General features: G+C 41.1%; 1 pseudogene; it reads left to right on the top strand.

Annotated features, from left to right (window-relative positions):
- LOC119998954 lies at positions 1 to 2349 on the top strand (annotated as a pseudogene).
- Positions 2350 to 19646: the final 17297 nt, after the last annotated feature.

Below are 19646 nucleotides of genomic sequence, written 5' to 3'. Positions count from 1 at the left end.
GATGAAAAACGAACTTCATTTTTTCTTTGCCGAGAGGTGAGTTGTGGAAAAACAAAGTCTTGACTTGTCTTCTGTGTGAAATATATTTGCAATTTTGACTTCATCTTCAATGACCCTCACGGTTTTATATAACATTGCTCGACTACAAGAATCCGAGATAAACAAAACCAAAGTGGGAGTGAGAAACTGGAAAAGTACGGAACAAAAGACTCAAACCATGGTTTACAAGCTTGAACTTCCTCTGTTTGTGTTTGTGTCTCTCTTCTTGTTCACCAGGGTAAGCAGTGGGGATGTTAGTCTCACCTACAATGGCTTCGGATCGGCCAATTTAAGCCTTGACGGATTAGCCCAGGTCACCTCCAATGGCCTTCTGCTGCTCACCAATTGGACTAAACAACAGACGGGTCATGCGTTTTAACAATTGGGCATGGAATTGCTTTTGTGATTGCGCCAACAAGGGGGCTGCCAGGGGTTCTTCCAAGCACGTACCTTGGCCTCTTCAACGAGAACAATAACGGAAATTACTCCAACCACGTTTTGGCTGTAGAGCTTGACACGATTTTTAGCAGTGAATTTCGTGATATCAATGACAACCATGTTGGAATTGATATCAATGGGTTGGAATCTGCAGCAGCAGAACCAGCAGGATATTATGATAACAAAACGGGTCGATTTATCAATTTGACCCTGATCAGTACGAGGAGGATGCAAGTTTGGGTGGATTATGATGGTGAAAAGAAGCGGATCAGTGTCACTTTAGCTCCATTTAAGGTTGGGAAACCCAAGACTCCATTGGTGTCTCTGACTCGTGATTTGTCGGCAGTTTTGAACGACGAGATGTATGTTGGATTCTCATCATCAACTGGGTCGATGTCGACATCTCACTATGTTTTGGGTTGGAGTTTTAAATTGAATGGCCAAGCTGAAGATCTCGATCTCTCTCAGCTTCCCATGCTTCCTAGAATTGGAGGTAAGAAAACATCCAAGGTTTTAACAATTGGGCTACCTGTGATTTTAATTAGTTTGGTTTCAGTAGCAATATCAAGTACGATTTATGTTATAAGAAGGAAGAGAAAGTTTGCAGAGGAGCTTGAAGATTGGGAGCTTGATTATGGGCCTCATAGATTCAAATTCAAAGACTTGTATATTGCCACAAATGGATTTAGGGACGAGGAGTTACTGGGGTCTGGAGGATTTGGCAGGGTCTATAAAGGTGTATTGCCAACCACAAAAATTGAGATTGCTGTGAAAAGGGTCTCCCATGAATCAAGACAGGGCATGAGAGAATTTGTAGCGGAAATTGTAAGCATTGGTCGGCTTCGCCACCGGAATATAGTGACCCTCTTGGTATATGATTGCATGCCCAATGGAAGCTTAGACAAGTATCTTTATGACCAACCAAAAGTGACCCTGAATTGGAATCAGAGATTTAAAATCATCAAAGGTGTAGCAGCTGCCCTGTTCTATCTCCACGAGGAGTGGGAGCAAGTTGTGATTCACAGAGATGTCAAGGCAAGCAATGTCCTTTTAGATGGTGAATTGAACGGAAGATTAGGAGACTTTGGTCTAGCAAGATTATATGATCATGGAACAGACCCTCAAACAACCCATGTTTCTGGAACACTTGGGTATCTAGCACCAGAGCATACTCGAACAGGGAAGGCCACAACAAGCACTGATGTGTTCGCCTTTGGTGCGTTTTTGCTTGAAGTTGCTTGTGGAAGACGGCCAATTGAACCACGAGCACCAACGGAGGAATTAATCTTGGTTGATTGGGTTTTCTCGTATTGGATTAGGGGTGAAGTTATTGAGGTCAGAGACCCAGATCTTGGCACAGATTATGTAGCGGAGGAAGTGGAGATGGTGTTAAAACTTGGGTTGCTGTGCTCACATTCAGACCCATTTGCAAGGCCAAGTATGCGACAAGTGGTGCAGTACTTGGAAGGAGATGCCGCGTTACCTGATTTGTCATATATTGGTCGTTCTCGAAGTGGTTTTGATAATTTCGCCATGTCCTATCCGTCTTCCTCAAGGCAATCCTACACACAGTTATCTTCGGTTGCAGCGTCGCTTCTCTCAGGCGGCCAATGATCTGTTTTTATTTTCTTCTTTTTCTATGGTTCTTTTTTCTTCTTTTTTTTAATAACATGTAGCGACGAATGAAAGATGGACATTTGTGACTTATGAGATGTCAATGCTATGTAAAATCATGAATTAAATAGCAATATGTAGCTCAAAAAGGATTAATTAGCAATATGTTAATTCCAATAGATTCACTGTAATGTACAACAGATTTGGTTGTTTGTGGTGGCGGCGACATTCGTCTTATGGTAGCTCTGATCAAGCTTGTGAAGGATTGTCTCAAGGCTTAGCACATGCTCCTTTCTTTGGCGAGATTTTAAGGCAGTACCTCATCGTGCAACGGATGTTCCAGGGCTCCTGCCTGCCTCTCAAAAAGTATTTTATCTCTCTGTTAGCCTGTTTGTGGCATCTGTTATGGTCTTGGGTCTAGGATTGAATAGTTCTAGGATTGAGGCGATGTATACGCTTCTAACCTTAAGGCGATTAAATGCTTGCCTTTTGTGTGCTTCCAACTCACGCAATTTCGCATCCCAAGTCTACTCGATTTCACATCGTTGATAACACAATCTTACGTGTACATCGAACCAAGGAAAAGAATGAAACTCTCTCAGATTATGAGACGCTAAGTTGGATGGAAGCAAAAGAAGAAAAAGACATCAAGACGAAGCACACTGCGTTATCTCTTTTTCATCATGTAAAAGACTCATCAAAATAGGAGAGAAAAGCTCAAAATCCCTGCCACTATTCCAACAAAAAAAATAAGTTCATCAATTGTAACTGACCCAAAGACCAGGTCAGTCAATTACACCCTATGTAGCTGACCGCCTTTTGTTGTTGCAGACTTACAAGTTTAAAGAAGAGCATATTTTTAAGTTGGTCATACTGACTTGGCAAACATTGATTAAAAAAAATTCCAAACCAATCTCCAATCCGACCAAGCGAGAGAGCTGTTGGCAAATAATGCACGCATGGGTGTGCGTTTTGGCCCAACCCAAGCCTTAGCCCATGTACGGCTAGATGAATGAATAGTGGTGGGAAACTCAAAAATATCCAAAATCGAGGTGAGGTATACCTATTTGGCTTTAAAGCGATTAATTATCTGTCTTTCTTTTGCTAGCAACTCGCGTAATTTCGATTCCTCTCATTTGTATATCGAACCAAGGAAAATAATGAAACTCTATATCAGATTATGAGACACGAATTTGGATGGAAGCAAAAGGAGTCTCCAAAAAGAAGCACACTCTGTTATCTCTTTTCTCAGCCATATAAAAGACTCAACAAAATAGGAGAGAAAATCTCAACATGTGGGCCACTATTCCAGCAAAGCTTGAGAAGTCTACGTTCTGATGCCATTGAAAATACTAAAATTTGAGCTCTATAACAAAAGTTCAGGACATCCGGATAGCAGCACGCCAATTGTCCTGTTTTGATTCCATATTGTGTTTATTTGCTCACCTACAAAAGCACAAAATAGACTGAGGTGATAGGGACATCCAAATTAACATTCAAAAACCCCATATAAATGCATAAATGTATACATATTATAGCAACTTATCAAATATTCTCACACTTAGACTTTGCTAGTATTCGAGCAAAGGTAAAACAAGCCCTGAACCAAAAATCAAAATTTTAACATCTAACATACTTTCGCATAAATCGCGATTGTATTTAGCATATGGAACATGCCTCTAATTAAACCCCTAGGTATCCTTAATGGATGAGTTTTGTCTCGTGAAGGTTTATTAGAACATACTTTTGTTGTCACCTAAATGTCGCCCAAAGTGGTGATGATTTGCGGGTGTGCCAAGGATTATAGTTTCCTACACTAATGTGAATGAATTGCACCTAATGTAAATATAACTTCTATCTAGACGATTGAACGAACTATCTTGGGACCTCAATAGTTCTAGGTTCCCCAACTCCACTGAAGTGCGCTTCGTTGAGATTGAGAATGAAAAAATATATAGACACCAAGAACAATTTACGCAACGATGGTTGACATTGAAACTTGATAAGGAATAAATACAAGAGAATTTGACATAATTTGAGATTGACAAGGATTTGGAAAATGTAATTGAAATGCTAGAATGCTAGGAAGCTTGGAAGTTGAAATTGCCTTTGGGCTTGAGTAGTTTGTTTGTTTGATTGGTTGTCTGTGTGTCCCCCGCATCTGTCTGTCTACCATCTTATATACTCTCTGCCTTGCACGAAAATCTCCTCCATAAACTGCAGTTATTCTTGATTTACTCCATGTTTTGTTAGTTGGAATTTATTGCCATCTTCTCACAACAATTTTCCTCATTTCTCTCATGTGCTGCCACCTGGACCATCTTGTTATAACTACCTCCACTTCTTCCTCTTTTCATGGGCCATTCTCAGCACAACTGCTCCTAGCAGTTACTCACCACTTGGGCTTCACTTCTACAACAATATGGGCTTATGGGCTGTGGTTGATGATGGGTCGTATGGGCTGCACCTTGGGCCTTGTATATGGACTAGGTTTATTAGGCCCAAGATATTTTTTGATGCCAACAATTGCCCCCCCAGCTTGAATTTCAACTGTTCAAAGTTGGATTTCAAGCTGATTTTTCGGCCCTTTTCAACAATCCTTCAAATATCAATTACTATCAAATAAAATCCATTTAAAATTCAAACTCTTCTCTTACCTCATTTAATTTGATCAGCTGATGCTTCTAGGGCTTCTCCCACTCTCGCACGCTTCTTTACTTCCTCATCTGTTTGAGAAATCCCTCGCTTTCTTCTTTCTTTGAACAATGGCTTCTTTTCTTCCAAATACTGCTCCTTTTGACTCCCACCTTTCTCCCGAAAGACTAACAAGCTTTTCATCATCCTTTCGTGAAGAACTTCTTGCTAATCATGTAAAAGAGTTACCTCTATTGGAACGACATCATTCCTAGCCCAAACCGCCTCTAGGATGGAGAGATTGGGTCAGTCGACTTCGAGCTACCTTCGGTGTACAATGGATGAAACAGGGACTTGATCGGCTTATAGACATGTCCCTTGAGTCAATCTCTTTTGACCCATCTTTGATTTCAGCGGCCTGCTGTTTCTGGTCTCGTTCAACAAACTCTTTTGTCTTTCCCGGTGGCCATATGACCATCACGTTGAGGGATATGTATGCCCTAACTGGATTGCCCATCACAGGTCCGGATGCTCCCTGCCTTTTTTCTTCAGTCAGGATTACTGAAGTAGGAGTAATGGAGGAAAAGAAGACTTTTTCCTACCAAGGTTTGAGCTCAACAAGGCATCTTGGGGAACTTACCTTCAAAGAGCATACTCTGTTCCTGTGGTGTTTGCTATGCAGGTATGTCTTTGGTACCTTTGAGAATCAACCTGCCAAAGATTATCTCCCCCTTGCATGTGCCCTAGGAGAAGGTCATAATGTAGCTCTGGGTAGTATTTGGCTAGGCCGTATTTATCATTGTCTTTCTTTGCTCACTTTTGAAAAACCCTTTTACCGTCGTCTTTCTGGTAGCCTTTGGATTCTTCAGCCTTGGTTGTTCACTTACTTCCTTGCTTTACGTTCTCCTCATTATCAACTATCTACCACATTCACTTCCTATGGGCAGTTTGTCATAGCTTGCACTAGTGATAGATCTTTTGTAGAAATCTTCTATTTCTTCTTATCCCTGCCTTCAGATAGACCTGATTCTGAATATTTTCTGTTTATTGATACTCTACCTGGTGGTCCTTTGATGCCCTTGTTGTCTTCAAAAATTACCATCTCTATGGTAATGGACCATCTCCTTCATGATTTCTGGGCCAGTCTTGTTACACCCAGGTATCTCCATGAAGGTGTCAATATTGATAATCCTATGAACCCTCCTTGTGGTTTTGAGGCCTACAATCCTCAGCTCTGTGCTAGGCAGTTTGGTTATACCCAAAATGTGCCTCTTAACCGTCTGTTCCATTACAACCCTCCTGGAGAGGAGAGGACCATTGTTCAGTCCAGAGAAAGGATTGAAAACCAGGTGGCTGCCAATAATAACGCTTTGAGGAGGTTTGTATTCCAACTGCTACCACCATTTAGTCCCGGTAGTACTTCCGACTATCAATCCTGGAAGGAAAGATACTATATAAATCTGCTTCCACTTGAACCACTTCCTCCTCTCAATACTGAATCTGAGGTAGATGTTGCAGATGTTACTCCTGGTATGTTTCTTGCTCTCCTATTCACTTGCTTATCTGTCTATGAAATTTTGATCTGACAGTATGTTATGCAGCTATTCCTACCATTCCGATCTCTTCTAAAAAGCTAAACATTAAGAATGAGCCACTTTCTCCCAAGAAGAAACCAAAAACTCATAAGAAAGTAACGGCTATGAGAAGATCTCAACGATCATCCACTAGAGTTAAGAAAATCATACAATCCAGTTCAGAGCCTGTTACTATCTCAGAGGATGATGACAGTGAAGCTTCTGGAGACGAAAGTGAAAAGATTTCCACAAGCTATGTAGGAGTTCCTTCAACAGATGAGCCAATTGTTGCCCCCAAAATCTCCAACCAACCGTCTGGCTCAATCACTCCTCTCTATTCTCAGGTTGATATCTTTCTTTATTTTGCTACCATAAATAATTCGTTGATGCTTATGACAATACTATATGTATGCAGGCAGCAACATCATTTAAAGTGCTCACCTCTATCATCCCAGCCAGCATAGTAAATCCATTAGCAGGTCTAGATTTCTCCTTCTTGACTCCACCTCCTCTTACTAGCAAAGTGCCAACTGAGGAAGAACTACAGCATGCAACTAATAGATTGGTCCAGCTTTTTGAGACAAACCTTCCAAATGTTCAAGAAGCAGATGGTAAGGAAGCTTTAAAGCATGTGAAGACTTTACTGGCAGATCCTCAAATAGCTCCAGAGAGTAAAAGCAGCCTCATACGTTTGGAGCATGATTTGCATCATCTACCCACTGCTTTTCATCAGGACTACTCTCTGGAACAGACCTTATCTAGCAAGTTAGAGGATTTATCTAAAAACCGAGCTGCTTATGAAATTTTACTTACCAATTCTAAAAGTCTGGCTGCTGAAGACCTTGGGATTCAAAAAGACATTATTACTGCTCAAGATGAAATTGAAACTTTGGAGCTCAAAATCCAAAGTTTGAAAGATAAGATTTTGCAGCAGCATGTGCAAGAGGCCAGGTGCATGAAAAATTCCAAGAGGCTCAGCAAAACCTCAATACTCTGGGTTCTTCCATCAAGTCACGACTACCTGATGCTCAAGCTTGGTCTTCAGATTTGCAGCTAACTCAAGCACGTCTTCAAGCTCATCAGAATACCTGGTCGGCCTTGAAGCACATGCTAACTTAATTGTTGAATTTTGGCCATTGTTTGGCCTTTGTTGGTTTATTTTATTGCCATCTGTATTGGCTTCTAGTACTTAACTTTGGCCATTATTTGGCCTTAATTTCGGATATCTTTTATGATTGCTAATCATTTAATTGTAATTTCTTTTGTGTGGCCTGTGGCCATCTACTATTTTTATTCATAATATGCGGCCGCTAAGGCCAGCTTATGGCTGCGGCTAAAAAGTCTACTTTTACATTCTTTGTGCCATTACAGATATAGATTCCCAAATGCTTGGGAAATATGGCTTTAAATATTTGCCATTGATAAATCTTTTATGTGGCTGACCATCTAGGTCTGCTAACCAGTATGCATTGCCTTTGAGGATTCTGTGCACCTTGAAAGGTCGTTCCCAATTTGGAGACCATTTGCCAAATTCTCTATCCTTGATTCCTGGTGGTAAGATCACCTTCCACACCATTTGGCCTTCATGGAATACTTTCATCTTCACTTTCTTGTTGTAGGCCTTTGCTATCTTCTTCTTTTGTACTATCATTCTGTTTAGAGCCTCCATCCTGCTTTCATCCATTTGTTCCAGCTCCATGTTCATGGCTTCTGAATATTCTCCAGCAGATAGACCATGTTATTTCATGATCCTCAAAGATGGAACTACCAGCTCCATAGGTAGTACTGCATCATGCCCATAAGTAAGGGCAAAAGGGCTGGTTGCAGTATTTGTTCTCTTGGATATGCGGTAAGCCCATAATGTTTCTTGTAGTATCTTGTGCCATGCTCTAGGATTATCCTCAATAGTTTTCTGCAAGATAGAAATGATTACCTTACTTGAAACCTCTGTGTCCATTGGCCTGAGCATAGTATGGGGTAGATGTGAGTAATTTGACTCCATAGTCTTCCAGAAATGCTTTAACCTCCCCTCCAGTGAACATTGTCCCCTGGTCAGTTGTGATGGTTTCTGGAATGCCAAATCTGAAAAAGGAGGTGTTCTTTGATGAAATCTATCACCTCTGCTTGTTCGACCTTCTTCAGAGGTATTGCCTCTACCCATTTTGTGAAATAGTCAGTAGCCACTAGGATAAAATGATGGCCTTTAGATGAGGCAGGAAAGATCTTTCCAATGATATCAAGCGCCCACTCTCTGAATGGCCATGGTTTCATGATAGGCTGCATGTTTACTACTGGTGCTTTTTGAATATTGCCAAATCTCTGGCATTGTTTACAGTCTTTTGCATATTTAATGCAATCTTTCAGGATGGTCGGCCAATAATATCCGTGTCTTCTTATCAACCATCTCATCTTTGGACCGGCTTGATGTGCACCACATATACCTTCGTGTACCTGTTGCATTATTTTCATACTTTCAATAAAACTAGGGCAACGAAGTAACAAACCATCAGCTCCTTTTCTGAAGAGTTCACCCTCGACCATTACATAGCTCTATGCCATCACTTTGACCTTTCTGGATGCTGGATTATTGGGATATGACAGATGGTTAATGATATCCCTCCTCCAATCTTCCATCTGATTGTCAAGAGCTAGGCATTCAAGTGCTATGCCTCTTTCCCTGATAAATGGATGAGATCGTCTTTCCACCGTGATGATTTGTTGTATCAAACTTTCTGGAAGTATTAAACCAGAAGCTAGTTGGGCCAATCCATTGGCCTCATGATTTTGATCTCGTGGAATGTACTTCAAATCCACTTCCTGGAAGTCATCAAGCAATTGCAAGGCTGTACTGTAGTATGGCGCCAATGTAAAACTAACACATTTGTATTCTCCAGCCAATTGTTTTAGCACCAATTGAGAATCTCCAACCACCAGAATATTTTTGGCTTTTAATTCAAGCAAAATCTCCAAGCCAATGATGAGTGCTTCATATTCTGCCTGGTTGTTAGTACAATCAAAATCCAAATTAAAAGCTAAGGTGGTTTTTGTACCTCTTGGGGATTGAATGACTACCCCAGCTCCGGCAGCCATCTCTGTACTAGACCCATCAAATTTTAGCACCCATTCACCTTCATCTTCAAAGGTTGGTGTAGTGTGTGCATCTATCATGCCTTGTAAGGTCTCAGGAATTTCCAGACATGGGTGGTCAGCAAGGAAATCAGCAGGTGCTTGCCCTTTGACTGCCTGTTGTGGTCTACATTTGAGGTTGAATTCTGTCAAAGCCAATGACCATCGACCTATCCTTCCTGTTAGCAATGGCTTGGTCAGCATGTGCTTGATCAAATCCATCTTTGAGATCACGTACACCTTAGTTTGAAGCAACTAGTGCCTCAACTTGGTACAAGCAAAATATAATGCAAGGCAGAGCTTCTCCACTGCAGAATATCATCCTTCAGTATCTGTCAGCAATCTGCTCAGGTAGTGGACTTTTCCTTCTCTTCCAACATCTTCATCCTGGGCTAGTAGGCACCCAATGGAATCATCAGTTGCTAATATATACAACTTCAATGGTTTATGCCTAGTAGGTGGCATGAGAACTGGAGGTTTGCTTAGGTAGGCCTTGATGGTTTGAAATGCCTCTTCATGTTTTGACTCCCATCTGAATGCCTCCTCCTTCTTTAACTTCAATAATTCTGAGAACACCTTGGTCTTACCTGCAAGATTAGAAATAAATCTTCTAAGGTAATTTACCTTACCAAGGAAGCTTTGGAGTTGTTGTTTGTTCTTCGGTGGTTGAGCTTGGCATATAGCTTTGGCTTTGTTTTGGTCAACGTCCATGCCTCTTTGATGGACCAAAAATCCCAGGAAGTTTCCAGCTTTAACTCCAAATGCACATTTCAAAGGATTCAGCTTTAGTTGGTACTGCCTCATCCTTTCAAATGCAAGTCTGAGATCGACCATATGATCATTGGCCTTAACTGACTTGACAATGATATCATCAATATAAACTTCCAGTTTCCTGCCTATCATGTCATGAAAGATAGCATTCATTGCTCGTTGGTAGGTGGCTCCGGCATTTTTTAGGCAAAGGGCATCATTACCTATTCATATGTACCCAATGCTCCTGGACATCTAAGTGCCGTTTTTGAAACATCTTCTTCTGCAATAAATATCTGATTGTATCCAGAGTAACCATCCATCATAGATAGCAGCTCATGTTGAGATATACTATCTATCAACATACCAGCAATTGGCATAACATACACATCTTTAGGCGTAGCAGTGTTTAAATCACGAAAATCAACACAAATACGAATTTTGCCATTTTTCTTGACTACCGGTACAATATTAGATAACCATTCAGCATACCTGGTTGGCCGTATGAAGCCGGCCTTAACCAACTTCTGTATTTCTTCTTTGACACGTAACTCCACCTCTGAAGACATTCTTCTAGATAGTTGCTGGTATGGTTTGTATCCTGACTTGATAGGCAATCTGTGTTCTACCACCTTTCTATTCAATCCTGGCATTTCCTGGTAATCCCAAGCAAAACAATCACGAAACTCGTGAAGTAAAGCTATTAGTTTTACCTTGATAGATGGATCCAAAGTAGAACTTATATAAGTAACTCTGGACTCTTCTTGCCCCCCCAAGTTCACTTCCTCCAAAGGATCTTGGGTTTCGACCTTCAAATCATCTAATTTGGCCGGTGCTATTTGCAAATCATTTCAATTCAACTCCTCTTTATTGTTAGTGGCTAAACAACCATCATCTTCTATTATCATCTCTTTTTCACTAATTTCTTCTGTTACAACTCTATCAATGGTAGCTTGTACTACAATCTTATTTATTGCAGCCGCCACTATCTTTTCTTCATCCTTCGACCATGTCATGGAACTTCTTCAATGATTGGTTCTGACCTCCTCGGCCTATAAGGAACAATAGCTGTTGGTTGCAATAATTGTCTTGCAATTTTCTGCATCTCCTCTTTCTTAGTTTCGAACTGGATTGGTCCACATTGAGCATGATAATAGCGAGCTTCCACCTGATCTGATGTAGTCTTGAATGGCTGGTTGTCTGCCCAAATGATTTCCACATCATTTCCTCTCCAGCACACCAAGAGCTGATGTAATGAAGATGGAATGCACCAATTGGAATGAATCCAATCTCTTCCCAATAAAGCTTGATATTTGGCCTGACTATCAATGACAAAGAAAGCAGTCATGGATGATTTTTGCCTGACAGTCAGCTCCACTGGCAGTATACCAACTGCCTTAGTAACTTCACCTGTAAAACCTGCCATAGTCACGTCAGTTGGAATTAAATCATCTTCTTTCTTACCCAGCAGCCTGAGCACTAATCGTGGAATGGTATTGACCGCAGAACCGTTGTCCACCAAGACTCTGTCAATTGGCCTGCCATTTATCTGTGCTCTGACATACAGTGGCTTGATGTGCTGTGACATTTGGATTGAAGGTTTCTCCAAGATAACCCTTTTGGGGGTCTCTTCATCCACTATCTGCACCGTCACTGAACTGAAAGGTTGATCGCCTTTCCCTAGCCGGTCAAGCTTTGGCATTTGATTTTCCTTTATGTGCTTCTTAGCCTGCCAAGCAGCTGGCAAAACTAAAGTACTAGTAGAACATTCATATGGTACCTAAATTGCTCCCACCATGAATTCTTTTGCTGGTGGTTGATCTTTTTTTACTTGGTGGTTATCCTCTTGCTTCTTTTCTTTGCGAACCCACGTCCAGTTTCTATGTTGAACCACTGGAGACTTGTAATGGCTCCTCATATATGCAGCATACTGTCTCTGCTTTCTCCTCAACTGAGTTCTGGTTAGAGGTGCTGGAAACTTCTTATGTTTCACCAACTGCCATCTGTTGGTAATGGTGCTAGCTGGTGGTTGCACAGAGCGCGATTTCTGGGTCTTTTTCTCCTTGTGAACTCTAGAATACCTGAGATTTCTCCTTCAATTTCCTTTTAAGCTCCAGGTAGTCACGAAGATCTACATCAATTGCATGCATTGTGGTTGCCACCGGAGGGAATGGATCTTCATCTACCAGCATGGACTCCTTATCAGGGAATTGCAGGACACCCTTGTTGATTTTCTCCTGAATCATGTTCTTCAGAGTCCAACAGTTGTTGGTGGTATGAGACCATAGGTCATGATATTTGCAATACTCTTTGCCTTTCATATCCTCATGAGGTGGTATTTTGTGTCCAGCTGGAAATGTAACAAACTTTTACTGCCATAGAAAATCAAAAATCTCCTCTGTTTTGGTCACATCAAAAGTGTAATTGATGTTACCACCCATAGGCTGCTTCTTTACTGGCTCAGTTGCCTTCGGTTTGGATAGTGCGGGACAAACCCACACTTTCTTTTCTGCAGTCACCTCCCTAGCAGCCATCTCCATCTCCTGGTAATAAGTTCCTATAGAAGATTTCTTTCTCCTACTTTCTTCTTTTAACAACTGTTCATACTCTGCTACCTTTGCTGCCATTTCATAAAAATCATAAAAATCCATACCTTGGAACTTTTTGCGCAATTTAATGTCCAATCCTCGCTGGGCCATCTTGACAAATTTTGATTCAGGCAGATAGATGCGGCATCTATTCCTCAGCTTTTTAAAACGAGCAATATAAGCATTGATGGTTTCTCCTGCCTTCTGCACCAATGTGGATAGCTCAGCCACAGATACCTCTGGTTCAGCTCTAAAGAACTGAGTGTGAAATGACCGTTCCATCTTACCTGCAAGAATAGAAATAAATCTTCTAAGGTAATTTACCTGACCAAGGAAACTTTGGAGCTGTTGTTTGTTCTTCGGTGGTTGAGCTTGGCATATGGCTTTAGCTTTGTTTTGGTCAACCTCCATGCCTCTTTGATGAACCAAAAACCCCCAGGAAGTTTCCAGCTTTAACTCCAAATGTGCTATCTTCAAATAATTCCAATTCAACTCCTCTTCTTTATTAGTGGCTAAACAACCATCACATTCTACCATCATTTATTTTTCACTAATTTCTTTTGTTACAATTCTGTCAATGGTAGCTTGTACTACAATCTTATTTATTACAGCCACCACTATCTTCTCTTCTTCCTTCGACCACCTCATGGAACTTCTTCAATAATTGGCTCTGATCCCCTCGGCCTATAAGGAACAATGGCCGTTGGTTGCAATAATTGTCTTGCAATTTTCTGCATCTCTTCTTTCTTGGTTGCGAACTGAATTGGTTCACATTGGGCATGGTAGTAGCGAGCTTCCACCTGATCTGATGTAGTCTTGAATGGCTGGTTGTCTGCCCATATGATTTCTACATCATTTCCTCTCCAGCACACCAAGAGCTGATGCAGTGAGGATGGAATGCACCAATTGGAATGAATCCAATCCCTTCCCAATGAAGCTTGATATTTGGCCTGATTGTGAATGACAAAGAAGGCAATCATGGAAGATTTTTGCCCGACAGTCAGCTCCACCGACAGTATACCAACTGCCTTAGTAACTTCTCCTATAAAACTTGCCATAGTCACGTCAGTTGAAATTAAATCTTCTTCTTTTTTACCTAGCAGTCGGAGAACTGATCGTGGAACGATAATGACTGCAAAACCGTTGTCCACCAAAACTCTGTCAATCGGCCTGCCATTCATCTATGCTTTGACATACAGTGGCTTGATGTGTTGTGACATTTGGATTGAAGGTTTCTCCAAGTAACCCTTTTGGGGGTTTCTTCATCCACAATTTACACCGTCATTGAACTGAAAGGTTGATCACCTTTCCCTAGCTGATCAAGCTTTGGCATTTGATTTTTTTTATGTGTTTCTTAGCCTGCCAAGCAGCTGGCAAAACTAAAGTAGTAGTAGAGCATTCATATGGTACCTGAATTGCTCCCACCATGAACTCCTCTGTAGGTGGTTGATCCTTTTTCACTTGATGGTTATCCTATTGCTTCTTTTCTTTGCGAACCCATGTCCAGCTCCTGTGTTGAATCACTGGAGGTTTGTAGTAACTCCTCATATAGGCAGCATACTACCTCTGCTTTCTCCTCAACTGAGTTCTGATTAGAGGTGCTGGAAACTTCTTATGTTTCACCAACTGCCATCTGTTGGTAATGGTGTTGGCTGGTGGTTGCACATAGCGTGATTTCTGGGTCTTTTTCTCCTTGAAAACCTGGGAATTTTGAGAAGTATGAGCTTTTGGTTCCCATACCTGAGATTTTTCATTCAGTTTCCTTTTAAGCTCCAGGTAGTCACGAAGATCTACATCAATTGCATGCATTGTGGTCGCCACTGAAGGAAATGGATCTTCATCTACTAGCTTAGACTCCTTATCAGGGAATCGTAAGACACCCTTGTTTATTTTCTCCTGAATCGTGTTCGTCAGAGTCCAACAGTTGTTAGTGGTATGAGACTATAAATCATGGTATTTGCAATACTCCTTCCCTTTTATATCCTCCTGATATGGTATTTTATATCCAGTCAGAAATGTAACAAACTTTTTCTGCCATAGAAGATCAAAAATCTCCTCTGTTTTGGTCACATCAAAAGTGTAATTGATGTTACCACCTATGGGTTGTTTCTTTGCTGGCTCAGTTGATTTTAGTTTGGACAATGCAAGGCAAACCCATACTTTCTTTTCTGAAGTTACCTCCGCAGTAGCCATCTCCATCTCCTGGTAGTAAGTTCCCATAGAAGATTTCTTTCTCCTACTTTCTTCTTTCAATAATTCTTCATATTTTGCTACCTTTGCTGCCATTTCATAAAAACCATAGAATTCCATACCTTGGAATTTTTTACGCAATTTAATGTCCAATCCTCGCTGGGCCATTTTGACAAATTTTGACTCAGGTAGATAGATGCGGCATCTATTCCTCAACCTCTTAAAATGAGCAATGTAAGCATCGATGGTTTCTCCTGCCTTCTGTACCAATCTAGATAGCTCAGCCACAGACACCTCTGGTTCAGCTCTAAAAAACTGAGTATGAAAGGATCGTTCCATCTCCCACCATGTGTTGATGGAATTTCTTGGTAATGTGGAATACCAAGTAAAAGCAGCTCCTATCAAAGAGTTTGGAAATAACCTAAGATGAAGGTTGTCAGAGTTGTCATAGTTTGCCAATTCACCACATTACACAGTGGAACGACGAATATGCTCCACGGTGGACAGCTCTTCTTCTCCAGAGAATAAAGTGAAATCAAGTACTCTAAATTCCCGTGGGTAAGGATTCTCGCTATCCACAACAGCTAGATAGGGTTTGTGATACTCTGGCAGACCAACCTATTTAAGGCCGTGGCCATATAATTGTTGAACTAACTGTCTGAGAGTCTCCAGATCAACAGGTCATGTTTGTGGTGGAATAATAGGTTGAACCCTACGAACAACACCCATTCCTGCAACAACGTTGCCTTCTGGTCCAGCAAGTTCAGTGGTTGCATAGGCAGTTGGATTGTTCATAGGATTAGTATTTCCATATGCAACAGGCCTGAAATTTTATCCATTACCAGATGGAGAGCTCATTGGAGGAGGAGTGTACTTGCTGTAACCACCATCTGCATGGTAGTTTGTTCCTTTCTATTATGGGAATTGCCCCCCATAGTCATATCTACCAATTTCTGCTCCAACTTTCGTTCAATCTGTTTCATGGCACCTTCAATTGTTTGGTTAGAACGTACCTCCAAATTTTTTATGGTTTTGACCAAATGTTCAAACAAAATGGCGGCTTCATCAGATAAGCCAGCTAGTCGTTCAATGAGCTCTTGCTTTTCTTCAGTGCTACCATCATTGGTAGCCTCTTCCATTTCTATCAGTGGGTTTTCCTCCTGCGGATTCTCCCCAACGATTGGTTCTTTTCCTGACAAGCGAGTGCGCGGTGCCATGGTAGTTTTGAGATTCTTCTTCTCCAGTCCCACCGAGTGTGCCAAAAAAGGTTGTTGTCACCAAAAAGTGGCCCAAGGTGGTGATGATTTGCAGGTGTACCAAGGCTTATAGTTTCCTACACTAATTTGAATGAAATGCACCGAATGTAAATAAGACTTCTATCTAGACAATTGAACGAACTATCTTGGGACCTCAATAGTTCTAGGTTCCCCAACTCCACTGAAGTGCGCTTTGTTGAGATTGGAATGAAGAAAAATAGATAGACACCAAGAACAATTTACACAACGATGGTTGACATTGACACTTGACAAGGAATAAGTACAAGAGAATTTGGAATGAACAACATAATATTTGCTCGAAATTGACAAGGATTGGAAAAGTAATTGGAATGCTAGAATGCTAAGAAGCTTGAAAGTGCTTTTGGGCTTGAGTTTTTGTTGTCTGTTTAACTGATTGTTTGTGTCTTTCCATCTGTCTGTCTACCATCTTTTATACCTCCTGTCTTGCACGAAATTCTCCCTCCATAAACCATGATCCTACTGCAGTTAACCCCTCATTTGTGTCATTTTCTGTCAGTTTGAAGTCATTATCACCTCTTCATATCAGTTTTCCCTTAAATCTCTCATGTGCTGCCACCTGCACCTGGACCACCTTGTTGTAATTGCCATAACTTCTCCACTTTACATGGGTCATTTTCAGCACAACTACACCTGGGTAGTTACTCATCAACTGGGCTTCCCTTCTTCAATAATATGGGCTTATGGGCCATAGCAATCCAAATCATAATAAGTAGCACAATGAACCTTGCACATGTTTTAAGCCCATTAGGCCCAACATATTTTTGGTGCTAACAGGGGCAGAATTTTCATTATATTTTTCTTGGGGGCTTGACCTAAAAGCTAAGAGAGGCATGAGAAGTGGCAGCCGCAAAATTCCACAAAATAGGAAAGAAACATAGAAGTCAAAAGAGGAAACCCATGTGAAGTAAATGAAGGTTGCAACTTGCACATGAGGGGATATAAAAGAAAGGGCAGTGATGCAGGTGCAATAAAGGACCAATTCTATTTGGAGTGGGATCGTGGCAAGAGGATAAGCTTAATTGATGCATCAAGTTTTTATTTTCTTCCTTATTTCCTTATTTTATTCAATAGTTGTATGTCTAGGAGTTTCTATAGTATTTGGTTTCCTTTTGCCACAAGTAGTTGAATTAGGGTTAATTTCCTTTTAGTATTTAAGGTCTGTTATTAGTATTAGAAACGTCAGCTATTGATTGAATAAAACGAAAATAGAGAAGACTTTTTCTCTAAAACCTGCTTGACAATTTTTGGTAAATTGTTCTTGCGGAAGCTGAATTATTTCGAGTTCTTGCGTTTGCATCAATTGGTATTGGAGTGAGCACGTTCCCAACCATGCCACCAAAGAGACAGGGTGACAGACGACAAGCTACCCTGGAGGTGGTATACGTACAAGACGAGACAACACTGGATCAACATCTCAAACAGATGGAGCGAAGAATAGAAGAACGAAAAGCAAGGCAGATGGAGTTAGTAACACAACAGTTCGCTGCCATGTTACAACCCATACAAAACTTGCTACCAAATCTGCAAGTGGCAGATGAGGCTGAAACTGACATGAACCGGATAATCCCTTTGGTGATGTTGGCGCTAGGGGAAGGGGACACAAGGCCGAACAGCAGCCTGGTGGCAACAAAATAAGTTGATTCGATTGAGACAAGGTAAGACAAAATTGACTTCATGGGAAAAATTGAAGAAACATATGTGAGCAGCCTTCCTGCCGGACAATTATCGCAAATTGTTGTTTCAGCAACTCCAAGGATTGGAGCAAGGAGCAAGGTCAGTTGAGGACTATAGCACATAATTTTACTGGTTAGTGGCACGAAATGATCTTATGGAAGATGATGAGCAACTCACGGCCCACAATATTGAAAGGTTGTGCGAAGACTATCGAAATATCATCAATTTTTTTGATCCTTTTACGGTATCAGATGTGCACCAACGTGCAAAGGTGTGCGAGAGACAGAAGAAAGAATGAGCCACAACTTGGGATGCCATGTTGGGACGTGGAAGAATCAGGAATCGTCAAACTAGAGGAAATGACCTAGTGTCCAGGCATCTAACACAGCTAGAGTGACCATAGGGAATTAGCTAAATCGACCATCAGGAAGCAATTCGGCTAGTCGTTGCTTTAGGTGTGGTGAACCAGGTCATGTGATAGCTGATTGTAAGAAAGATGGGAAGTTGTGAGAATGTAGTAGCGGAGGAAGTGGTTAAAAAATTAGCACTACAGACGGAGCAGCACCCCAACCCATACAAGTTATCCCGGCTAAAAAAAGGGAACGACGAGAAAGTCTCACGACGCTGCCAAGTGCCACTATCAATTGGACCCGTTACAAGGAAAAAGTTTGGTGTGATGTTGTAGCAATAGACGTGTGTCATGTCCTACTAGGAAGACCTTGGCAATTTGATAGGATAGTAGTACATGATGGTAGGCATAACACCTATAGTTTTGTCTTTGACAAAATTAAAATTGTCCTAGTACCGAAGAAGGAAGATGACACAAAGATGGCAGTGGGAGAGTCATCAAACATACTGACCCGTCAGAAATTTATTGATGAGTTTGAACATAACAGGATTGTCTTCACCCTCCTGGGTAAAGGGGAGAAAATCTCCAATGCAGACGTGCCCGAAGCGGTTCATCACATCATCACAGAATTTAGTGATGTATTTTCGGAGGATATGCGTCAAGGTTTGCCACCTTTACAGGATATTCAATATCAAATTGACCTAGTGTCGGGTTCAAGTCTACCCAATAAACCACACTACCGTATGGGGCCAAGAGAGCATAAAGAGTTAAGGAGACAAGTTGAAAAACTGTTGGCAAAAGGATTTATTCGGGAAAGTTTGAGCCTGTGTGCAGTACCGACTCTACTTACTCCAAAAAAGGATGGCACTTGAAGGATGTGCGTTAATAGCCGAGCAATAAATAAGATCACTGTTCGATATATGTTTCCCATTCGCAGGTTGGATGACCTACTAGATCAACTTACTGGAGCTTCAGTGTTTTCCAAATTAGATTTAAAATTAGGTTACCACCAGATTCGCCTACGTCCAAGTGATGAATGGAAGACCGCCTTTAAAACCCAAGAAGGATTATATGATTGGCTTGTGATGCCATTTGGGTTGTCCAATGCACCAAGCACCTTTATGAGTGAGTTATGATTGTTCGAACCCATTGACATCAGATACACATCTTCGATGTGCAAACTTTGAGCCTCTATTTGGCCTTTAAATTGTTCGAAACTCCAAAAATGTATTAGACAAAACTCTGTGGGTTCTTCGAGTCTTCTTTTGAACACCACAAAAATTGTCTCAATCGAAACTTAAACAAGTGAGTTATGACTGTCCGATCATACTGATGTCAGAAAAAGATATTTGATTCTTGAAATTTAAAAGTA

Source organism: Tripterygium wilfordii, chromosome 5 (assembly GCF_013401445.1).
Source record: "Tripterygium wilfordii isolate XIE 37 chromosome 5, ASM1340144v1, whole genome shotgun sequence".
Taxonomy (NCBI): domain Eukaryota; kingdom Viridiplantae; phylum Streptophyta; class Magnoliopsida; order Celastrales; family Celastraceae; genus Tripterygium; species Tripterygium wilfordii.
Note: the sequence above shows the minus strand (reverse complement) of the source record. Positions and strands in the feature narration are given on the sequence as shown.